General features: G+C 62.3%; 1 long non-coding RNA gene across 1 annotated transcript; it reads right to left on the bottom strand.

Moving 5' to 3' along the window:
* Positions 1-3,983: 3,983 nt before the first annotated feature.
* On the bottom strand, positions 3,984-4,862 carry LOC113979745. The gene is made up of 3 exons (XR_003537964.1): positions 4,720-4,862; positions 4,434-4,609; positions 3,984-4,126 (listed from the first exon to the last, which is right to left on the bottom strand). It is a non-coding gene; the product is annotated as an uncharacterized LOC113979745 (long non-coding RNA).
* Positions 4,863-5,106: the final 244 nt, after the last annotated feature.

Raw genomic sequence — 5,106 nt, 5'->3', positions numbered from 1 at the left:
ACAGAGCAAGAAAGGTGTTGGTGCCTGGCCCCAGGGGTCGCTTTGTGTCCTCCGAGGCAATTCCAGGGGGGCGTAGGGTGGGTGGAAACTGGGGTGGAACAGGGAGGTAATGGAGTCCAACCCTCAGCCCTGCCCAGGCCCATCCCCAGGAGTCACAGGCTGTGCCCCAGAGGATGATCCAAACTCTGCTGGAGCTCTGTCAGCCTTGGTGCTGTGCCCACTGCCCTGGGGAGCCTGTTCAGTGCCAACCCCCCTGTGGGGGAAGAACCTCTTTCTACCATCCAACCTGACCCTGGCCTGACACAAGTCCAGGCCATTCCCTGGGTGCTGTCCCTGGTCCCCCCAGAGCAGAGCTCAGGGCCTGCCCCTCCTCTGCCCCTGCTGAGGAAGTTGGAACTGCCCTGAGGTCTCCCCTCAGTCTCCTCTTGTGCAGCTGAACACACCAAGTGCCCTGAGCTGCTCCTCCTAAGGCTTCCCCTGCAGAGCCTTCCCCATCCTCGTGGCCTCCTTTGGACACTGTCTAATGGCTCCATCTCTTCCTTGCATTGTGTCCCCCAGAGTGCCCCAATATTGAGGTGAGGCCGCCCCAGGGCAGAGCAGAGCGGGACAATCCCCTCCCTGTCCCGGCGGGCGATGCTGGGCCTGATGCCCCCAGGCCAGGGTTGTCCCTCCTGGCTGCCAGGGCACTGCTGACTCCTGGCCAAGTGGGCACCCCCAGGACCCCCAGGGCCCTTGGCCGGCACTGCCCCCAGAGCACTGGCCCCCGGAGTGGCCACCTGGGGACAGCTGCGTGCCACAGGAGCCCTGGCAGCCCTGGAGGAGCCCGAGATGTGGCAGGGCCCGAAGCAAAGCTTCCCCCCTGCTGGGGGGTGTCAGCAGCAAGGAGGTGCCGCTGTGCCGCTGTCCGGGCTGCGGGGGGGGATCCCCACACGCTCCCGGCGGGCAAAAGGTGCCCCAGAGCAGCCGAAAGGGCCCCGCCCTGAGCGGCTGTGCTGGAAGGGGCTGCTCGGGCCGGTTGCAGCCGGTTCTGGGCAGGGGCGTTTCCATGGCAAGTGCCAGGGCTGTGTGATGTGGGGCCTGCGGGTGCCCAGGGGCCACTGTGACCCTGCGGGGCCTCCTGGAACCGAGGGCACATTGTGACCCTTTGGGCCCCGCCCTGCCCTGGGGTGTTCCAGGAGCCCCCCGGGTGCCCACTGCAGCTGAGGGCCGGGGCAGGAGGAGAGGCTGCTGGTGGGACGGGCCGGGCTCCCCTGTCGTTGGGTATCTGTTGGTAGGTCTTGGTCCCTGAAGAAAAGAAGACACACACACACACACACAGGCACAAAAAAGTGATGAGACAAGGGGTGTGAGCTGCTTCCGAGCAGCAGGCAGGCTTTATTGAGCTCGCTGGCTTCTGCTTTCCCACACACATAATGTAAATATATTTTTCCAAAAACACTTAGGAATGTAACACCTGCACACAGTCAAACAGCTTCGTCCTTGTACTGTTATCCTTTTCTAGCTAACTCTTTAAAACTCAAGGCTGTGTCCATGGGAACGTTTAATCAGCCTTACTGTTCTCCTGGGAAAAGGCCTAACACTATCCACTATTTCAAACTCCTCAAGCTCCAGAAGCTCCAGACTCTCCAGGGGCTTTGTGGACCTGCCACTTCCCCCCACCCTCCCCAGCACTGTGCCGAGGCAGCCGCCTCCAGCCCAGGCCTCCTCCTGCCGCCGCCCTCAGCTGCAGCAGCGGCAGCCTCAGGGCAGCCGGGCCGGGCCTGGTCCCTGGCTGGGGCCGGGCCGTGCTGGCCCCTGTGCCCCCGGAGCTGCAGGAGCCCCGGGAGCCACGGCAGCCCGGCCCCGGGGGCACAGGGCCTGTGCTGGGGGTCCCTGGCAGCCGGGCAGCCCGGGCAGCAGCAGCGCAGCCCGCGGCCAGCGCCGGCGGGGCAGGAGCTGCCGGGGCTGCGGCGGCCGGCGGGGCTGGAGCCCCAGCGGCACGACAAGGAGCCGGCAGTGCCGAGCCCGGAGGGACACGGGCAGGGCCCGGGCCCGGGAGGCTCCCTCTGCGCCGCAGCGCTGCAGCCCCGGCATCTGCCCAGCCCTGGGCCAGCAGCCGCTGCTGGCGGGGCCCGGCAGGCCTTGGCTGGGGGGAGCCGGGCGGCCTCTGCGCGTCCCGCGCTGGGGAGGGGACAGGAGAGGCAGCACAGTCAGGGCAGGGCTGCCTGGAGTCAATCCTCTGCTGCTTTATAATCTCCTCCAAATTCTTTTGATTTCTTTGGGGAACTCTGTTCCACTCAGCTCTGTGCTGCTCAGTGAGAGCACTTTCCTTGACCGGGCAGGAATTCTCACCCTCCCCATTGCTCTCAGCCTGAACCCTGCACAGCTCTGAGGTCCCAAAGGGCTCCCTGTGCCCCAGTGCAGACTCAGGAGAGCTGCTCTGCCCACAAGTGACCTGCTGGTCAGCACACAGGTTCCCTGTGCTATTTGCACCTCTCTGTTGGTGGATGATCCACTTCAAAGATGCCTGGAAAAAAAGTGGGTTTTTGCGAAGACTCCACTTGCAAAATCAATTCCTCCCAACTCTGTTTCCCTCTTTCCCTGTGCAGCTGAGCAGAGGGCGATGCAGAGGAGTGCTCAGGCTCTGCTGCCTGGAGCTGTCCCTGCCAGCAGCTGCTTCCCTGTGCCCAGGGCTGGGCCCTGGCAGTGCGTCCAGAGCCCATCCCAGCCCTGGGTGCTCAGCTGTGCCCTGCAGAGCCCTCCCAGCACAGGGCACTCTGGTGCCCAGGGGCACCTCTGGCTGGGCAGGCTCTGATGGCAACAGCAGAGCAACCCTGAGGAGGCTGGAAAAGCACCACTGCTGCTGCCTGTGAGGCCCAGGGTGCTGATTTCTGACACTCCCTGTGCCATTGCCCTGGAAGAAGAACAGCTTTGGATTTTCCATGCTTCCTCCTGAATGGAGACATGAATTGATCTTTGTCATTGCCCGTCCCTGGGAACCCAGAGCAGAACACTGGAAGTACAGGATCCTTCCCTTTCAGGATGCCCCTGCCTTGCTGCATTTCCTGAAAATTCCTCTTAGAAACCTCCAGCAGTCCTTTGGAGCTGTGATCATTCCTGACATGTGCTGCACCATCTCAACAGCAGAAGGGCCCTGCCCTGCCTTCCCCTGTCAATTGTGGTTTGCTCCTTGCCCACAGCCCTTCTCCCCCAGCCCTGGAGCAGCTCCTGGGCCGGCTGAGAGCTGCTCCTGAGCCCCTTGAAGCTCTGTGTGTGCCCTGCTGGTGTCCCTGAGCTGCCCTGGCAGTGCCCTCAGCCCTGCTGGGCTGTGCAGAGGAGCTGCTCCTGGGCAGAGCTGTCTCTCTGCAGTGCTGCCCGCTTGCCAGGAGCTCCCTGTGTGCCAGGAGCCCGGCCCAGCTCAGCAGCACAGCAACAGCCCCAGGCATCGAATGACCCTCGGGGGGTTGGGGATGAGTCCCTGAACATCAGACAAAGAGCAAGTTAAAGAAACCTCTGAAGAATTCAAAGTCAGATCCAAGTCCACAGTTTCTCATGGCGTTCATGGGTCCCACTGAGGGCCAGGACTCAGAAATTGTCCCCTGCTTCCAGTCAGAGCTGAAAACTGGAGGCAGTGATGACAGGTGGGGACAAGCAAAGTCCCGGGGTCTGTGATGCTGAATAAATCTGGGTTTGTTTTGTTGTTGCAAAGGGCCAAGGCCTGACCCCCAGCCCCTGGGAAGGGAGATCCTGTGCCTGCCTCATTCCTCAGGGCTCTTGCTGGGGCTCTGGGATGTAGGGATGTGCAATGGCAAGGGCAGGAGCATGGGGCAGCACCTCTGTCTCAGTTGAATGAGACTGAAGTGTTTTGCTAAGGGGGATGAGTTATGGGGAAGACCAAACTCCTCCCTGTAAGCAACTGTAAATCCGAAATGAAGAGACTCCAATTGAGGAAGTATGGAGAAAGGAAAAATACCAGCTCTTTCTTAAAGGATATCTGTGTATTGGCAGAAAAGGTTCCTCTGTAGGGGGGTCAAACCTCTCCCATGAAGTCCGAGCAGGTCCGGGCTGGGGGCAGAACAGGACGCAGGAAACGAAGGCAAACGGGAACCAGCAAACAGCCAGATGAGCAGGCCCAGAACAAAACGACCTGGGAGCCTCTCCAACACACACCTTGCCTGAGCTAAGGCCAAAGGGAAGTGCCTTGCCCTTTGCCCAGGAGAAAGCAAAAAACTCCACATCCCCCCCAGTGTTCTGAGGGCTCCCAACCTGCAGTGTGGGCTGGGCCAGTTCTTTTGTGTGTGTGAGTCACCCAAGGCAAAGCACCTCCCCCATTCAACATCTTTCTTTTGCAGTGGGGCAGAGAAATAAAAATTCCTGCTTGGTTTTCTAGAACAAGTAAAGCTATGACAGGGATCCCCTCCCCCCTGCCCTCACTGCCCCCCAATAACAGGGACTGGGGAGAACTGGGAAGCTTTACTGGGAACACTGGGAGCAGCCGACTGGGGTCAGAATAAAAGCAGGGCTGGGGGGGACACACGACCCCCCAAACTCAGCGTGGGGAGGGACCGGGGGGTCCCGGCTGGGCCCGAGGCCACAGGGAGGGGCTGCGGCCGCCGGTGGCTCAGAAGCTCTGTGGGGAGAGAAAAGGGGGTGAGAGCAAAAGGGCTGGGGGGGCAGGGGGGGCCCAGAGGCTGTGGGAGAGCAAGGGGGGGGACACGACCCCCGGGGACCCCCCTTTACCTTCTCCCGCAGGTAGAAGCCGAGCCCCAGCGCCAGGAAGACCAAGCCCAAGACGAAGCCCCCGACCCCCACCAGGATCTTGCTGCGGACGGTGTCCGGTGGCATCTCTGGGGGGAGCCGGGGGGGTCAGCACCCCCAAAACCTCCCAGACACCCCACAAACCCCGTCCCAGTCTCTCCCAGCCCATGCAGGACCCCCCGAAACCTTCTGCCAGTCCCTTCCCAGCCCCTGCAGGGATCCCACCCAGCCCCTCCCAGCCCCTTTAGGACCCTCTAACCCCCCTCCCATCACCCCCAGCACCCCCCAAACTCCCTCCCAGTGGCCCCCAGTGTCCCCCTTTCCCCCCGGCCCCCCTGGCAGTGTGCCCCCGGGGCTGGGGGGGCCGGG

This window comes from Neopelma chrysocephalum, unplaced genomic scaffold (genome assembly GCF_003984885.1).
Source record: "Neopelma chrysocephalum unplaced genomic scaffold, ASM398488v2 Primary Assembly neopelma1_88481, whole genome shotgun sequence".
NCBI classification, from domain to species: Eukaryota; Metazoa; Chordata; class Aves; order Passeriformes; family Pipridae; genus Neopelma; species Neopelma chrysocephalum.
Note: the sequence above shows the minus strand (reverse complement) of the source record. Positions and strands in the feature narration are given on the sequence as shown.